Source organism: Pseudopodoces humilis, chromosome 8 (genome assembly GCF_049639895.1).
Source record: "Pseudopodoces humilis isolate 2021_Gansu_Grassland_sample_001 chromosome 8, ASM4963989v1, whole genome shotgun sequence".
NCBI classification, from domain to species: domain Eukaryota; kingdom Metazoa; phylum Chordata; class Aves; order Passeriformes; family Paridae; genus Pseudopodoces; species Pseudopodoces humilis.
The window spans coordinates 23,370,057-23,390,008 of NC_142207.1; the positions used below are offsets into that span (position 1 = coordinate 23,370,057).

Here is a 19,952-nt window from a genome sequence, read left to right on the forward strand (position 1 = left end):
CTTTGAATTCTAATAAGAACACTGGGGGGTTTTTTTGCTAGAGGAGGATCTTCAAATTAAGTAAGTCTGTTTCTTCACACTGAACCAAGGAGAAAGCAGAAGCATCTGATAAGTTAATAGTTTCAAAAGTAATAGAATCTCTAGAAGCACCTATTGCCATCCTACTTACAAATTCATACTCCCCAAATATTATGTGAATCCCTTCACTGAGGATTTAAATACATCTGGAAGAAAACCAGAATTTTGCCACAGATTTTCTCCTTTTTCCTTGTTTAAATATAGTGATGACCAAATCAGCTCTGAACTCAGCCATCCAGTGGCTAGTTTTTCATTGCATGCATTTGCAAGCTGCTGCAGGTTGTCAGTCCACACCTCTCCTGTGCTCAGCTGTCCCTGAGGGCTCCATGTTTGGTGAAGGATTTCAATGCTGCTGTTAAATAACATATTTTTCCTTAAAGCAAGCTAAAGTTTTTTTATGTAGGGTAAAGTCTCTAATGCTCCACTGAATGAATTAAGTAATTTAAACACCAGTTACCAATCAAAAAATTACTGTTTCTTGGGGAAAAAAGTTATTTATGTTCATAATTGTCCATTCACATATCAGGTCCTGTTTAGCTTTCAAGGTTCCATACAATTATGATATTTCTAAATTACAAGCCACTGATCATTACTTGATTACCCATTACCATGTAAGTGAATTAGGAAAACAACACTCAGCATTTAATAAAACATAAAACTGATTAGCAATTAAATGCACAATTGTTCTATTGACTTGTTGTCACCAAGCTTTCCCAAGACTTAAAATAAATATATGTATGAACACTGCTGTTAGTAATGTTCATTTTAGCTTTTAAGAACAGGATGCTTCATTATTTCAATATATAGAAGGAACCTGAAATTTATCATTAACACTATCAAAGTGACAGACAAATGGATTGAATGCACAACTTTATGTATTAGTGCATATATCTACTTGATATTGTTGTATATAATTCTTTCAGATTTGAACACATGGTTAATGTAATTGACAATATTCTTTCAGGTTCTGAGTATTCAAACAAGCACAAGGTTCCTTAAAAATATTTTTAATCCCTGAGTTAGACTAGAAGATATTAAGTGCTATGTGATACTTTTTTTAATTTAAAAAGGAGGGTTGTTCCAGCAGCTGTGATTTTCTACATAGTGGTAGTTGCTGAATTTTGTCTATAAAACTGTGCTTTATAGATAAGAGTATCAAATTACCACAAAAGCATGCACTGAATAAACCCCTCTGTCACTGCTTGCTTCCTTGATCGAACATGATAAATATTGGAGGGCAAGATAATAATCATCACGTGAAATAAATCATGTGAATAAATCACATGAAATAAAATAGACAGGGTCAGTGAAGAAAATCTTGTCTTAAACCTTGGTCCCAGTGAAGCAGCAGTAGAACTTACTGCCAGATCAGGTTCTTGGCCCACTATCCTTATTCCCACTATACAAGAGTAGATGTCAATAGCAGGTTTGGATAAGCCACAGCAGGGACACAAGCAGAACAACACTGTTCTCAATGTCTGTCTCAAGTCAATGCAACCAAAGGAAAGCAAAAACATCTGGGGAAGAAGCATTTTTTCCACATGATCAGCAGAAAGCCTCTGCAAGGGGAGGAAAGGGGCAGCAGATGCTTTATTTTGCAAGGGAGAAGAAATTGCAAAGAATAAAGCAAGCTGCACTGCTTTACACACCAGCTTGGGGAATTGGGGCAGCTAATTAGCCATTCCTCAGACAGCGCTCCCTCTTTCCCCTGTGCAGTCACAGGCATACACACATTGAGCAGAGCAGCCTTGCTGAGGAGCTGCCAGCACCCTTCCCATGTCCTAGGCACTGATGGTGGGTGCAGCTCCTCCTGCTGTGGCTCATCGTGCTGGGCAGTGGAGAGAAAGGTAACACTGGTTTTCTTCCTACAGGTGTTTAGGTCTGCTTCCAAGCCAAGTTCCTCCTTCAGGTATCTGTCCCACAGACATCTTGGTGGAAGTTACTTATGCAAGAGGGCATATTACACTGCACTTAGGAGTTCTTGGCTCCATTTAGCTGTTGATGTCAAGAACACGTCAAACACCAGCTCGCACATCAGGCAGAGCCATATGATCAGAGCACTTCTGACCTGATAACACAAACTGCCTTAGCACACTCAACTTTATGGTGAAAGTAAAAGCTTTTCCTACGTTTTTGTTGTTTGTTGCTTAAGTAGCAAACACATATGGTGCCCTTTTGCTAAGTTGCATACTACTATACTTGAGCAGGAGTGATAGTATTCGTATTTATGTCACCAAGGTCTGAGATCTTCCTTTCTTTTCACACAAACACACCTGCCAATGGCAAAGTACCGCATGCCACTGAAATTACCTCTACCACCTCTAGCTTTCACTCCAACATAGTAAGGCAGATGAAGTCTTTGGTTCTTGTGACCAAGCTAAATCCAACCACACACACTTGCTCTTTTTTCCTCTAGTAACTACATTTGTGAGTTTAAATCTCACATCCTTCCTCAGGACATTTTAACCACATGGAGTCCCTCTCAGCATCCAGCTGATGCTGGGCAAACACGAGTGACTTCCCCAGATTCTCCAACACGATGGGATCCTACCCACTGCAACAGTGACACTCAGTTAAAAGCATTTGCTGGAGATGGAAAATGATGTTCTGTGGCAGTGTAAGGTATTTCACTGTGGTCACGTAACTTCTCTCAGGCTACATTTAGCACACAAGTGCTGCTCGATACCGCTGAAGACCAAGTATCAGAGACAATGTTGTCCCTAGGCTGAGAGGATGCATAACCCTCTTTCAGTAAAGCATCTTGTACTGCTACAAAACAGACATCTGAGCAATTCCCACGTGCAAAGAGTGAGACAAAGAAAAAACCAAAAAAAACAAAAAACCAAGGTGACTGGTCCAAGCATTATGCACTGAAGCTTTTTGAAGTAATGCTTGGAAGTAATTAGATTATTTAGGAAGGAGTAAAACATTAAACCATTTATAAATAAAATACAAAATAAACCCAAAGTGTGGTTAAGCCTGACAATTACAACTTCTGTTCAACCAATCAGTAAAAATTAGAAAAGAAGTTTCAAAGAACATTAATTTGAAAAATATCAAATTAAAAATATGTTTAAGATGGTAGGAATAGCTACACAGGGATCTAAACTATTACATATTGCCACTGGACCATTGCTTAAATCTAATTTAGAGCTCCTATAGAGCTCCTAGTATTATTAGAAAAACAAATTGGGAAGCCTATTTCCATGGAATAAGATGTCCATAATATCCCACTGTTCCACAAATGGGATAATTTATTTATCATTATTTTTGTTAAATTGTGAACAAGCAGGTTTAACAAGTAAGCCTTGCTGGACAAACCTAAATGCCATTTCAGCATGCTGTTAATGTGTCTCACAATGCCTAACAGAAAAATTAATTTCCTTTTAATATGAAACTATCACACTGCATTTTACAAACACTGAAAAGAGATGATTCAGTCAAGAGTAAAAAAGTAATTTTCCTTTCCTCTATGGCACTTTTTTCTTTTCTCCCAGGGTATATGAGGGAATAAATACTTTTTAAAGAGTAGTTGTTTAAGACTGATCTTATCTTTTACCTCAGGTCACAGCACAAGAGGATACATTGCCTTTTTCTTTTAGCTGTGAAAGATTTCTTGCTAAAAGGACATGGTCACTCCTGTTCCTAGGAGATATTATTATCAAAGAAATAACACTATAATAGACTGTGAACATGCAGGCTGGGGCTATCAACATTTGTCCTTCCTCTTAAACTTGTCTGTTTTAATAATAAATTGTCTAAATTGATTCGTAATAATGTCAATCCTCCCTACAGGATAAGAACCAAGATAGTTGTTTTCCTTCCTTTTATTCTGTTAGTGAAAAAGAAACCCTCTTTCTTTCCACTGGGCTATTTACTAATTATGAACAATTAATCATTAATCTAAGACTTTATACTATGGGATTTTAAAATATTACAATTATGAAAAACTGAGCGTAACATTTAACTGTTTAGACATATTTTTCTGCACTTGCCAGTGTCTTCTGTAGCAGTTTCATTTCAAATTGGATGCAATTCAAAGAGACAGGAGCAAGAGCAACTAATGCCAGGCTCAGGTCAGGTCCAATTTCTTTTAAAAATACTGGATAATCATGTTTTATTCCAAATCAAAAATATGTTTAAGCTGGAACAGAACCAGAAGGACAGTCTGGGAGAGCTTTTTCACAGTTTAAGAACCCTATTCATCAATAGCTGATGAAGAAAAAACTAAAAAGAGGATTTTTATCATCACATGATGTAATTCAAAGCAAGTATAAAGAACATTTATGAAATAAGTTTACATTATGATGACATTAATCAATTTGGTGTATTTAGTACTCCCTTAAAAATACAAGGTTCAGATTCATGACATGAAATTCAGAAGGTCTAGAAGTTGAGATCAGATAAACATCCCAAGACAACTAATTAAGAGTAATCAGTAAAAAAACCCTCATGAGCCAAACCTGTTACAAGTCATTCAGCAACAGTTTTTTTTTTTAGAATGCAACAGGAGCTGCAGTTTTTTCTTCCACTGGCTCAGCAGCTTGAAACAGGCTGAGCAGGGCACCAAAATCTTACCCATGAGGTGAGAGTTCCCAGCGCTCTTCTATTCCACCTTGTGTCCGGGGACAAAGCAAGCCAAGCATGCAGTACTGCAGCACTCACACCACAATCCTATTTTAGGAGGTTCAGCTTCCTGGTAAAAACCTTGTCAGACAAGCCCATTAAATTATATAAAAGAAGCTACAAATAAGCTGTAACATGATTTCAGCTCACCAGATGGTGGTATTAAGGTATTGCAAGAGGCACTAAACAGTGTTTGAGCAATGTTTATTGTCTGCCCCAATATGTTTCTTTAATAGTGCTGGATGTATGGGGAATACAAAGTGCTCCATCTCTTGCTCACTTAGTGAAAATCATTTTCCAAAATCTGCTGCGCATAACAGGAATTGTCAGCTTTTAAAGCAACATGCCATATGGCATCCCCAAATTAGAGGTTAAGTGGAACAAAATCCCATGAAGTCTAGTCAACAGTCTTTCTCAGGGAGAGAAGATGTTTCAAATCATGTTTTCAGAGGCATTTGTCTGACCAGACAGTGGCTCAGGTGAACTCCTGCACAGGCTTTCCTGCGTCATTCAGCCCCTCATAACTCACCCATGGGACACGTTAAAAGTTAAATGACAAATTCAGCTTCTTTGCTACTCTGTAACAGTGTTTTACTCCACATAAGTTTATAAACTGAGTTATAGACAAAAGACAAATTGGGACTTTGTTCTGTGAAAAAACACTATGTTCCTGAGATGGAAGAGGAACAAAAATGAGATTTAAGGAAATGACATCTAGGAAGACTTATCTACTTCCAAAGTTCCTATAAAGCTAGGATTAGTCTATGTCTACTTATAATACAATAACAGCCTACTTTTTTCCTCCCAAAAAAACCCAACAGAAAGCCCAAAAATACACAACCAACAACTGTATCAGATACGCAGCAAGAAGAGCCACCTAAATACCACATATAGTGGTGAAGATTTCTTTCAAAGTTAATGGAAGTTTCAAATTTGTGCTGTGAGCACAGCACAAAAAGAGCATGAAATTTCATGGCACAAGTCTCAGTGATATCCACCACACTGCTAACTGCTAGTCCCCAAATCCCAGAGGAGAGGGCTTTTTCTCTCAAGTCTAGGTCTTTAATTGCTAAACAACACAAGGCAGCAAACTCAGCAGCATTGGCACAATGTGTTCTACCAATAAAACACCAATAAGAGGAGATGGATTTTTTTCTGTGAACTGGAAAAAAAAAATCAAAAAAAACCAACAAAAACCACCAAAAACCTCAAAAGGAAACAAACCAAAACAAAACCACAACAAAAGCAAGAAACAGATAACTGGGGAGGGCAGTCAGACAAAAGACCAAATACTACAGTATCATTTATTTCATATCACATAAACATAACTGTTCAGAAATTACCCTGCCTTTGCCAGACAAAGGAAGGCTTTTTGTTTTCTTGAAGAAACACAGGTTAATTATGCCAAGTTGCCTGAGACACTGCCATAGCTTGTAATGATTAGGCTTTATAATAATGAATCATCACACAAGATAGCACTAACCAGCCCTAATACCAAACTTAGAAGCTATTATTCATGCAGTTCTTACACTTATTACTGTATCAATATATTGCCTACATAGTTTCCATACCATCATTAAGAGGCTGTTTGTGTACATACATATTTATGCACTCAGCCCATCAGGTCTTCTGACTGGATCTAGTTCACAATCAACTTTAAGGTTACCAGTTCTTCATCAGGAAGGAATACAGGCCAAGACTATTAAAAATATAAGTCTTTACACTTTGAAAGCCCAGGATCTGAAAGAGGCAGGCAGACATGAAGGCTTTTTTCAAAAGACTAAGAGCTGGATTAGGCTCTAGTCTAGAAAGCACAAAGGCTGCATATATTACAGAGGATTTCTCTCATTACAGAAGACACCATAAATCTTGAAGTACAGATAACTACAGAGAATCAAAGGACTGGAGAGAAGGAATTCCTCCTAATGTACTTGGACTCTGAAGAGTGACTTTGTTTAAAGAGCAAAGCCACATTCCATCATCTCCAAATCTCAACAGTCAAAATTGTTCCAGGAAGAGAAAAGCAATTCTATTTACCTCTCTTTCAAACTCCCCAAGAAACTTGAAATTCAAGCTGGTTAGTTCTGACTTTAAAGCAATTCCTGTAAATGTGGATTTATATGAAGTCACACCACATTTACACACCTTTTAATTCTGTGATCTTGGGAACCACACAGAACAAGCAAAGATCTGAGGATGACACAGAGCAGTTGGCCTTTGTTCAAACCCAGTCACCACTTTCACTCTTGCCACTGGGGCCATATATACTTACTCATTCCTGGGTCAGATTCACTGGGCTGGCAGGTGTATGCAACACACTATTGTTAGATGTTATATGAGACTGCAAAGCCACCAATGTTCAGCGATTAGAAACAAGGAGTTAACATGATGCTAGTTCTAGGTTGTCACTTTAAAATACAAAACCCACAGTTTAAAGCTTCCTTTATTCTTTCTTCTTCTGAGCTCAGTGAATTTTGGCATGGCTGGCTGTAAACACTCACTAATGTTACTACATAATAGAAAGATAATAGACAACACTAAACATTAAGAGTGTTGTGCTTCCAGTTTTACATTAACCTCTTGAATAGCACTTTCTTAAACTGGGCATACTGCATAATCTTCTACCTTTGATCTAGACATAACAACCTCTTTAAAAGGAAGGATTCTGTTTTATGTTTTATGACATGCAAGGCTGATTATACTCAGCTGAATTGTTAGGTGTCTGTCCTCAGTTGTGTGCTCAAACATTTAAATACTGAGAGACTTCTGAACCCTTCCATAAGTAGCTCATATTAGTAAATCCAGATGAAAGCCCCAGCTTTCCCTATCATATTGAATGATAACACAGTGTCTGAGTTTGTATGAACTAATAAGACACGTATTTCTGAAATATCAACCATTATTCCATCATGTTCTGGAATTTTAAGGGTATTTCAGTCTTCCCATTTAACTCACATGCCTTGCAGTTAGTGCAAAAGAAAACCTCCTGTTTCTAAGGAAGGCTGCACAGGTCATTTCTACACCATCCAGCTCAAGCTCATCGTCACAGCTCAAACAGCTTGTCACAACTTGGACAGGCTGCGTGCCTGCTCAGTCTGAGCCAGCACTGCCTGCAGATGACAGCAGTGCCCAACAAGTTACAGCAGTGTCCTGGGGGATCCTGTCACCTACATCACCGACCATCATTCACAGAGGGGGCACCTGAGCAGGTTTGCTTCACAGTGCTTCTTTACCACTAGGAATTAAAGTTGCCCAGAATAGGCAAATTTTTTTCTTCTGATCTGTTGCCACAGTGGCATCACCATGCGCTATATAACAGAACCTTCACGTTTTAATCCACCCCACCACTCTGTACAGGGAGTGGTTAAAGGAGTGACACACTTTGAGACAGATCTTTTCAAACCATGAGCACATGCTATTGCAGCACTGCAACACTTCTGCACTCTACTCTGTTATTTAAGGTCCATGAAGATGAATTGGTTCTTGCATCATTTTTACACACATATTGCAGCTCTGGGGTTTTATCTTCATGGAACACAGAATCTACATTGTTCTAGAACTTCTATTATTTTTCTATTATTTTGTGCTCACTCTATATCTGATGAACTTTTAAATCTTAGCTTGTTGAATGTGTTGTTTTGGGACAGTGCTAAATCTATGCAATAATTAAATTCAAAGATGTGTGGTGGCTTAATGTATCACTGTCTGAGTCAGACTTTTTGATAGGCTTACTTATCAACACAAAAAATAGTTTGGATTTGGTCCAAGGTGAGAAGAGAAGTGGTTTAGGAAATGATCACATATTAGCTGTCTGAAAACAGAAGCAAAAGAACCACCCACAGCACTTCAGGCAAGTCCTGGCATTCAGAGGAGGAAGGTAATCTGAAAATTTGAGTCAGTGACTTAGACACTAAAAATCTGTCTCTTGAATTCTGCTTACCCAGATGTACCCAGCTAATGATTTCTACTATTGAGCACATGCTGTCAAACTTGTACATCAAAGAAACAAAATAATGTAAAATATTATAAGGTAACAACTGTGAGACAAAACTCCAGGAAATATAACTAAAGATGTATGAGGGAACAGAATGCTCAAAAATAATAGAAGAACTTTTTTCATGGAGACAACCAGATGGCCCAAGAAGAGTGCAGAAACAGAGGAATTTACTATTTACACTTTCTGTCCCAATGTTTACAATACCTTTCTCAAAGAGGGCAATAAAGGTTAATCTTTTGCATAGCATCTATTTCTGTTAGAAACACTGGAAAACTGATGATTTTTTTATTTATAGGGCATATTTATTGACAAAGCTATTATTAGATTAATCAATGGCAGTGGAATTTTTTTTTTTTTTTTGCAGTAAGGCTAGATTCTTTTGCTTATATTCTTTCAGTAGGATTCTTACCTCTCAGTTCCCTTTGGGGACTTTGGGAAGCCTTTCCAAGGTTGCTATGGAGGTGTTATATCCGCAATATTATACCTTATTATTGCAGCATGTCAGCCACACTCCAGGAACTGCTATACAGAGCTTCCAGGTTGACTCTTCACCTTAGCTTCACTTCAGCATTCTAGTTTAGGCTGATTTCTCTAGAATATAGAGCAAAACCAGAAAATTTGACAATCTTTTGCAGGTAAGGAATAACTCCTTCAGTAAACCTACTGAGAAAAAATAGCTCTTAAGTCTCATTTGTGAAATCTTCTGCTCTGCATTGGCTTGAAAGGGTTACTGCCCACTACCACACCCAATTCAGCAAATAAGGTCACATGTTTGAAACAATTTCTCAAACTATATAGAACTGTTCTGTACTACTTTGTCAGCCTTTCTTACTGCTGAATACTGTTGCTTCAAAGAGGGGTTAAAACAACCACCATTAGGAGACCAGCCTTGCAGATGACACACATGAAGAGGAACTCAGACCAAAAGTATGAAGACAAGGCAAAGATACAGCAGGCCAGTGCAGCCCTCTCACAGCCAGCCCTGAAGCTGGTAATAGCCAAAAGGTATTATCCACAAACAAGTCAGCTGCATTCTCTGGGAGGATGTAGGTGTAGAGCAGCAGGGAGATTACATAAAGCAGCTTTGCAGTGCTGTGAAAAAACCTCAGAGAAACAGCGATCTCATGGGGTGAAGACAAGGAAAGAGATCCTCTGTGTATGATTAAAAGCAAAACTTTTTAAAGGTCTCTCAGACAAATAGAAGAAGCTTATTTCAGGACAGTGTTATACAGACTACATCTGTCACAACTGAGGAAGGGTTTTTGCCAGAGGACTGTCAGCAGTCAGCTGGCAGATGGACATGATTTCTGGGATTAATGACAGCTAGCAAAGCATCACATTTTGTGGCAAGGAACATGAGAGAGATGGACATGAAAAGGACAGGAACAATTGCAGAATTAAGTGTGCATGGCCTTCCTGTTTGTGGTGGGATAAACGACTTGCTGAGACAGAAGATCACTTCCATGTAGCAGACTTAAAAATAAAGTGAGAAATCCGTGTGTTGCAAGGGTACTGAGGCAGTGCCCGGACACAAAGTTAAGACTACATGGGTATGTACTTTAATTCACTTTTTCCTCTTTTTCATATCTACACACCTGCAATTTCATCATATGCGTCTTACCAAAAAGCAGAACAGCCAGAGTTACGTATTTCTCTGTTTTGACTTCCTAACTATTTGGCTGAAGATGGAGGGACCTTAACACAAGAAGGAAGAGCTGCTGTTTGCAGAACTCACTGGGTAGCAGATAAAATAATAAATCTCCACCATCAAACAGGATTTCACCAAAACTGTATTTATCACTTGGCAATATATTCAAAACGCAAAAAATGAGATGAGCTAAGGGAAGCATATTTTCTCTGTTTGCTGAATTCATTCAAGGTCCTGCAAATAACACATTACCAAAGTGAGAAAAGCATTTTGCTTCCGTCCATATCTCTGCAACTAGCCAGCCACTGGGAAGAGCAGCCATCATTTTGGCAGGATAAAAGGCTTCAAGGACACAACTGTAGAATGAAAAAAAATTTAATAGGTAAGTGCTATTAAGGTGTGCAGATGAGATGTAGAAGACATGTGGTGTCTCTTTGCAGTGTGCTGGTGCACATAACTTACTGGAAACAAGGGTACATGGAAGCACTGGTGCAACACCCTGAACTAAAGGAAAGTTGGGGTGGGCAAACCAAAGGCTGAGAAAGAAGCATTCAAATTCTCAGCAAAAAAGATATCAGCAAAAAATTTAATGCAAACAAAAATGTTTAATTGTTCATATCTGTGATAAAACATCTTTTTTTCCCCCAAACAACAAAAAATTAATCAAGTGAAATCAAGCTGCCAAAACTACACCCACAGAGATGATTTCAAGGACAAGTTGCATCTAGAATACTCATGCAATTGCAGTAAGGGAATAACCACATTTGAGGCTACTTCGTTATGTAACATATATATCTACACACAAATTACAGCTGAACATGGGCTGAATTCCTCACAGTTTAAAACGTGGAATTCAGATGAAAACCGTGTTCATACAGCTGATTCACCAGCCCTTAACTAAGGAGCCCCTATCCCATATAAGCCAATTAAAGCTCTGAAGTAAGGTATGGCACAGCATTTAATGCCAGAGTAAGGGGTGTGTTCCACCCCTGAGGAGCAGAGAAGGCTAAAAAGGGGCTTCTGTTTCTTGGGAAAGAGGAGCTAGGAATTAAGAGAGAACAGAAGAGGGATGAGAAACTTGCTGGAAAAAAACTTGCCAAGAAAATCTCTGAGTTATGGAAAACCAGTGATATTAATCTGGCTCATCTGTTCTTTCCCCACATCTCCAGCAATGGAGATCTGGAAATGATGAGCTCACAGCACCGCTGGTATTTGAAGTGTAGAATTTTTCAGTCAGCCTAGCTTATACTTTCAGACTGGAACAATCTGACAGTATTTCCTTGGGACAGAGGCAAAAATATCCTGTATGAAGCTATTTCAGTAAGAATTATGAAAGGATGAGAAACAAAATAAGCAGTTTTAGTGAGAAATAGTCAAAGCTTTTTTCCCCCCTAATTTATACCAGGAGTTGCCCGGCCCAGAGCAACATGAAAGGCTAAAAATTGTCACATACACGGAACACTGGTTCCTCTTTTTGTGGGTTTGGCATCAGCTCCTGCCTTATTTGTCACTTTGGTCCCAGCTCAGAGAGCACAGGAACAGGCAAGAACCAGCCCAGCAGGCTGGTAGGGAGGCAGGACACCCCTAGGGGTGCAGGGGCAGGCTCAGGAGAACAGGGACCCTCCTCAGGGACCCCTCCCTCCCTATTCTTTTTTATTTATCAAGTCCTGCCCATCTGCAAGTGCTGGGCTTCCCCTGCTGAGATACACACACAGACACTGGTGTGAACTGACTCTCAAAAAAAACCCAACAGGCACTGTTGGTTGCAGTAATCCTTACAAGAGAAGGGCCTTGTGAAACATTCATATAACACCAGGTCCACAACAAAAAGCAGCAATAAATAATATATGCTGTTACTCACCAAAATACTACTTTGAGCTACATTTTTCCACAAGAGATTTTTTTTTGCAAGTAGAAATAAAAAAAAATAAAAATAAAAAGCTCTTCTTCTCATTGCTTTCTGGATTCTGCATTGCTTTCTGGAACACAGGCCATATATTAACTTAGAAGACCTATACTTTTTGGTGATTCAGAAATCACCTCTTGGACCACAGACTCTCACAAACAGCTTTCAAGTGCCACTTATTTAAATAACATGAGTGCCCGGAATGGAAAACAGTGATAAAGGAGCATAACATATAATTTCTAGCCTAGGGAACATGCAGCCTTATTTGCTGCATATTAAAATTATCAAAATCATTTACAAGACCTTTATAGCCTCATACACTAAAGTGTAAGACACAGTTCTGCTTGGAAAGCAGTCCAAGATAAATGGCATATCATTGAGTTTATTCTTTACTGTATCTCTATCTATCTTTCTTTTACTCAATTTAGAAAAAACAAAACAACCCAAAAAAAACATGGAAGAAGTGAGAAGTGTAGTTTTTCTAGGCTCCATACTTGACAAATACTGTAGGATTTGCAGTAGGACACTTACAACATGATCAATACAGAGGGTAATGTGCTAACAAGGTTTTAAGAAATGAAAAGGTTGTCCTTCTACAGCTTTACATAAAATGCTATGAACAAAATCAGCAACAAATTCTTTTCAGAAGAGGAGGGTTTTGCTGTCATATTTCAGCTACAAAAAAATCCTGTTACAAGTCCATAAAGGCTTAAGCCACACAGCTGGATTTGAAACTTCCCCTATTTGCTGGCCTATCCCCAAGACAGAGGGAAGGGTTACAGAAGAGGAAGAGCCCAGGACAAGAACACTGGTCCTCACCAGCTCTCACACACCTGAGTTTTCTATGGAACAGGCACAGCAGAGCAAAATGATGAAACACACAGATTATAATAGGAAGGTTATTTGTATCCTGCAGAAGTCATCTTCTAACCACAAAGCTCCCAGTGCAGCCTCAGGACTGTAGCTATCATCTTGCTTGCTCAGGAGGTATTTAAATAAGCTCTTTGTTTTTGTGCAGTCTCCAGTCTGAGCACAACTTAAGTTTACCTGACTACAGGAGTTCATCCCTTTGAGAAAATAAATAAATAAATTTAAGAGTCAAGGACCAAATCTGTGAAGAGAGAGCTGCTTTCTAATGGTGGGACTTGGTCTTTTCATCAATAGAAGAGTTTTGGAGCTCCCAAGCATGAAATAGCCAGGGAACCAAGGAACTCTGGAGGTCCCAATGCTGGAGGCCAGGCCACCAGAGCACCCCTGGATCTTCTCCAGAACAAAGCTTTTTCTTCTATAAATACAGCAACAGTTTTTACTTACCACAAATTCTTATTAAAAATCTCATTATTCAACACTTCAGCTCTATTTGTGCAAAACATACTATTGTGATTGCTCTAGCCAATCAATAGAAGAAATTAACTTGTTTTATGCAAGCCTAAAAACCAGGGATCAGGAGAATTCAGAGCGTGTAGACCAAGTAAAGCAGCACTTATGACATGTCAGAAATAAAGGACCCTCAAAATTTTTCATTACTGCACAAGAATCATCTCAGTTCTCTTTACCCAGCAGTAGGTAACCATTTTTCACCTAATTTTTCACCTGATCCCTTCTAAAAGCAGCTCATAAAAACAGTAAGAACTGATCAGCTGCAAGTTGTGACTCAAGATGAAATCAAATCATTCCACAAGGTGCTGAAAGACTCATTGGTACACATTTCCAGGAAGAAACGTCCGCCTCTGTCTACTGAAGAAGGCTGCTTGCAATGAAGTCTGTCTCCCACTTAGAGCAGCACAAGATCATCCACTTTTGTATCCCAAATCAACATACCAGAAATCAGTCCCAATGCACTTCACACTCTGGAGTGAGATGGTCACTATGCCTCAGGCTGACACCTGAGAAAAACCCACCAATTCACAAGATTAAATACATGACCTGTGCTGGAAAAGTGTTAGACAAAGTTGATTGCTCCTGTCACGTTACTAACAAGACTTAGCTTGGTGTCTTTCCTCTCTTTTTGTGCCCAGATTAAGTTTAAGAAGTTTGGCTACTGCTGTCAGGAGACTAACAGAAAATGGGATGGTTATCAGAGACAAATGAGAAGAGTTGCAACTTCAAGCTTCATCTTAAATTATATCCAACAGTGATCAGGTAATATTGAATTAACTTGAAGCTGTAATGCAGACTGAATACATTTATAGAACTCTCAATGAGACTAGACTGATTGCAAAGTTTTCATCAGGTCAGCTGTAATGAAGAAGTTCAGACATTATATTCCCTACTTTTGACCTATACTCCCAGTATATTTTAGAGTATATTACACTCTGGCACTTTAATAGAGAGAATTAATCTGTCCTTACAGCAGTAGAAAGGTTGAATATTTTGCAACAGTTCAGTTTGCCCATCAATTATATTCTAATCTACTTTTTCTTATCTCAACCCCACACAAGGCTTGCACCCCAAATAGTATAAAGTTTACTAAAATGCCTCTGGTACTTCCTTCCCTTACCCTAGCAGCAAGGGAAAATATCCTAATATCTAAGATGATGCATTTCTCTACCACATTAATATATATGGCTACTCTTGGTTTAACTATCCAAACACACCACATTTGCATATGTAAATATTTGAAGGACCTACAATTTCATTTGATAGATCTAAGATTGAAGCTCTTGTTTAAACTTTTTTTAAAACTTTAAGTGATGATAATAAAATAAATGATAAAAGTGATAATAAAATAAATGAAACTTCTGCAAATAAGCTTAAGACCTAAAAATATTAAGGGTTAGTGCCTCTGCCAGGGTAAGTCAGCATACTTGCTTTGATAAAGCTCTGTTAGTTAACAATAGCCAGGATCCAGTCCCACCTGGATTGCCTCTAAAGTAGATAAAAGTAATGCTGAACTCTGAGGCATGAGCCAGTACCAAAGAGATTTCAAAGGAACTGCTTATGTTTCCCCAAAGTCAAATTCAGATTCAAGTCACCCACTACCTCTAAAGAACCTTCCTTTTATTCAAGCATAGCAAGTCCTTGATGAACTTGCTTGAAAAAATTGTACATAAAGTCCAATAGATATACTTCTTGCAAAGGTATCGAAGATCAGTAATTAAATACTCTTACTCTGAAATGTACATGATACTTGAATGACTGAGCAGTCATTTCATTTAAGAAAAAAGAGAACCTGTCAAACCAAATATCATAATCCTATGTAGTCTGATCATAAAATGAAAACTGACTGAAGGTTTTGCTATACTACAAGATAAGATCTTGGCAAATAAAGTTGCTGCAAATGTTTGAGAGGATCTTATGCATTTGCTGGATCATGTAACAGTTTAAGGCACTTCCTTACATTAAAAAGCTGGGGCCTCTTTCTGTAACTAACACACTAGAATTTCATTTTGGGCTGTGTAGGAAACATTCTTTTGCATTGCAAAATCCTTCAATAATGTGCTGCACCAGAGGTTAAAATAAAGTTCACTTAATTGCTTGCTCAATAATGACTGAATATTAATCCTCTGTGCTGGTGGGAAAAGGTGCAATATTGCCCAGTATTTAATCTGCTAGCTGTGTGTCAGCAGTCTCATAACTTCACAGAAAACAGAACAAATTAAAAGGCTCAAGTCCTACTCCTGCAGGCAGTCTGTGCACAGTCCCACGCAGGAAGCGACAGTGTGAGCTTAGCTCCCAACCCTCAGGGTGGAGGCCAGGTGTAGCACTGTGTCCAGCAGCACCCTGCTGACATTCCTATCACTCACAAACACAGCTTTGACAAAAAGAGATGCTTTTTGCTCAGATGTAACAACAGCAAACATCCAACCTTATCCAACAGCCAGGCAATGTACACAAAAGCGCAGTACAAGGCTACAGGAAAGTCATTTTTATTTCTTGTAGACAACTGAAATGGGATTCCAGACAGTGAATGATACAGCCCTTCCTCTTTTCAATGTCTTCAGCTTTGTGAACAACAGTCTAGCTCAATTATTTGTAGATGATATATAAAGGCTACTGCTGAAGGACTACAGCTCAGTTACCAAAACCATCATCTGAATATATACAACTCCTGCTAGAATATTCTAAGATTTATCCTTATGGCAAGCTTATTTGTCAGATGAAAACACTTCAAATAATTATACAGCTATAGAAACATATATGGAAAGGTTCATTATGGATTATTTCATTTAAATTCACTCTTTATTGCTTCTCAGAATTTCCTGAGTCACTCAAGTACAACTGTATAGGCTCAGAAGACAAACAAGCCACCTTTTTCTAAACTTTAATAGAAATAACATAGCAGGTTTTATAGATGTAAAATATCCCGAATTTATACACTCCTGACTAGAATTTAAGGATTTTTTCTTAGCCTTCTGTTTCCTTGATAGTGTCATGCCTTCAGGAATTTTATTTCTTAATTTGGGAGGGGCTGGGAATGAATACATGCTGAAGAATACCACACTATTTACATAATTTTGGCCATTGAGTTCAATGAGAATGAGGTTAGAGCCAGTAAGGCATGATATCATAAAAGCAGTTTGCAAACTGTAACTGCTCATTCTTCTCACACTGCTAGGAAGGTGCGATTAGTGATGCCATTATCCTGGCCTTAAGCTGCAGAATGAATTGTAACAGAGGCTGAGAGGCTGCCAAAGGCCTCGGAGGGAAGCAGTGTTTGTACAAGAAAATAGACTCAGAAAGAAGCTCCTGGCTCAAAGGGCAAAAAGCACTTTTCATTACTCTGAAGAGAAAAGCAAGATTTAACTAAGAATGAGCCTGTCAGGTGTTTAAGCGGAAAATTTAGATAGGACAAAGACAACAGTAAACTCTTTAATCATCTTAGTGGTATCTAGCTTTTCTAACATACCAAAAAGCATCTGTACTTATGTAAATCAAAATGATAATGTAGTGAAGGCAATATACACTTCCACCACATGCTCACATTTAATCTGCTGAGAACATGAAAAAGATGTCTTAACTTTGTGTGTAGGTATAAGTTTTGAACATTTTGGAAACTTAAGCAACTTGAGTTACATGAAGTACATAAAGTACATGAATTAGGTTGCCAATTAATATTTACATACATGCTTGGCTATGAATGCCCATAGAAAAGATATAATAAGCATTAGTGTCATGCAAATTGCTTTGAGCACTAGACTACTGCTTCACTTCTCTGTAGTCTGTAAGTATCTGAGCAGACCTTTCCTCCCATGTGCATTCACATTTAAACATGAGATTAGTTATATTTAATCAAGGCTGTGCTACTGTTTTCCCCCTGAAAAGATAACAGCAGTATGGAAGGTTTAGTCTAAAAATTTTGCTTTGGTAAGTCAGCCTAAAATTAATACAGTCCCAGTGCAGAAATCCACAGAAGTTAATATAAAGGCTCCTTTTATAGGCCTGATACCAAGGCAAGTGAAACCAAACCCTGAAAATTACATACACATGCCGCAGTGTAGAAAACCTGAAGAAAAACTAGTTTTTCTGAATGTCAAAAAAAAAATAGTTTCAGTGAGCTGCTAAGTCTTAGAATAATTTCTAGGAAAGATACCATCGGTGAAGTCCAAAGAGTTCTGAAACCACTAAAAATTAGCATTTCCTCTTTATTGTCCACTTCTCTCTAAACACATTTCTTTTGTCCATTTCTTTTAAGTTGAACCATGTAACTTCCTCTTTCAAAGTACAGTCTTTGAATAGTTAAGAGGAACTTCCCCAGCAGCTCAATCAGAAGCAGCTGTAACCTTCAGAATTTTCCATCTGACCAAAATCTGAAGATTGATGCTAGGTGATAGTGGATGGGTCAGAGCTACCCACTCCAAACCAAGTTAATAACCCCTCTGCAGAGGAGCTAAACTACTTCTATATTGAATTCAACTTGAGAATCTATAGAAACACTGGGAGGCCAGTAAGATGGACATGGAAGTCTGCACAGGGAAGGAGGAGATTTGCCATAGCTGCACCACTGGGCAAGAAGGGATTCTGCAGTAAGTTAACCATGTACACATGTATAAAGTACACTGCTGCTGAGTTGCAGCATTCAGAGGCCTCATGAAAAAAAATATTAACCTCAAGTTAGGCATACAGTTTGTCCCTATCTAGATCTCTGGAGGATGAAAAAATGAGCACAGGAAACAAAACTGACCAATGAAGAGATAATAACACAATTAATAGGTAGCAAAGACAAGGGGTGAAGGGATGTGCAAAAGGGCCAAGAGTGCCTGAAATTTCAAAACAGTTTTGAAATTTCAGAACAGGGTAAGCATACCTAACCCTTGAGCAAACTATAAATAAGCACATGTTAGTGGAATCACTGAAAGACAGGCAAGACAAAAAGCACTGTCAAGCATATTTTTCTATGATGTAGATCTCTTGCTTATACTACAAAGGAGGCTGAAACACCTGACTTAAAACGAGGAAGAAGTGGCAAAGACAAGGCTCTAAATGTTCAACTCCAGGTCAATACTACTGAAAATGATTCTTACTTCTACAAACCTAAACCAAATTAGCAAACAATTTACATTTAAACAGATTTGCTGATATCTAAACCTATTGCCTGTCAATGCAGTTAGGATGTATGCAACACAAAGATCAATCTGGTTGTTTATAGCCAGATAAATTTGACCTTACAGCTTCAGCCACTCTGCATACTAAATCTGTAAAAATCATATTATAATCAATATAAAAATAGCAATCATAAGAAAAAAGTGTATTCTGAATTATAATAGCATAAGATCTATATAATGGATGAGACAAAATGATAACTTTTTCTTTTCATTGCTCAAGTATTAGTTTCTGTCTGAGGGACAGGACTATATAGAGGGGTGGTAATGAAATACAGATTGGCAATGAAAAAGCAGCTTTTCAACAGCAGGCTGCCTGCTAATTCCTGTCCCATCTACAGAGATCCTCCTTGGCCTTCTGCAGCCAGCAGGCCAGCTGTGCTGCTCCACTTCTTACTGGATGCATTTCAGTATCAGGAAAATGAAACACTGCCTGGAACAGAAATTGCCCTGGGCCAGCATTGTTCTCTCATAGGCTCCTGGCCAGCCTGAACAGCCAGGTGTAACACAGGACACTGCTGTCACCTTGCTTGCCCACCAAAACGGGCAATGAGCTTACAGCTGCACAACTCTATTGCACAACAATCCATTCAGCTACAGAGCACCTCTGGGGAACTTCTGAGGAATGGTAGCCTGTCTAAGCATGTTACCTTGCCATGTGCTTCATCTTTTTGATAATCATACCAATACTGTCTGGCACATGGATTGCTCTGCCTTGTGCAGACTCATCTTGCAATTACACTCAATGCTGTTTGCTGGGAGGCTGAAAGCTCCAGCTGCAGAGAAGCTGCACAGACCAGCTGCTTGCCAGGAGCAAAAACCTTGGAAAATTAAGTAGGGAATGTAATTAATGATGCCTGTTCTTTTGACCAGAAGAACACTTGGACCCAAGATATGAGGCAGCAATTACTGAAGTGCACTTACAGAACTGTGGAAAGAAACTCTAATGTAATAATGAACAACAATATTCTACAAACTGGGTACATGTGATGCATCATTCAAATGATTACTCACACTGATCACAGGCAAACAGAGGCAGAGATATCACACACTCAAGGAAACAGTGCCAACCTGGCAGAAAAAACCCCAAAACATTTCTAATGAGTAAGGAGACTTTTACAGCTGGAGATGACTGGGCTTCCCAGGACACTCTAC

The 19,952-nt window shown here is 38.6% G+C and overlaps 1 protein-coding gene across 11 annotated transcripts in view; it reads right to left on the minus strand.

The window, feature by feature from the left end:
- LOC148183856 (uncharacterized) overlaps positions 1 to 19,952 on the minus strand; it is a 71,013-nt gene that overhangs the window by 38,585 nt on the left and 12,476 nt on the right. For 5 of the 11 annotated variants that reach the window (XR_015773100.1, XR_015773103.1, XR_015773102.1 and 2 more), the window contains exon 2: positions 9,111 to 9,292. The exons of 3 other annotated variants lie outside the window; for them this stretch is intronic. The gene's annotated coding sequence lies outside the window, so the exon portion shown is untranslated. The remainder of the gene's footprint in view (positions 1 to 9,110; positions 9,293 to 19,952) is intronic. 3 more of the 11 variants (XR_015773107.1, XR_015773105.1, XR_015773104.1) reach the window with 1 other exon arrangement.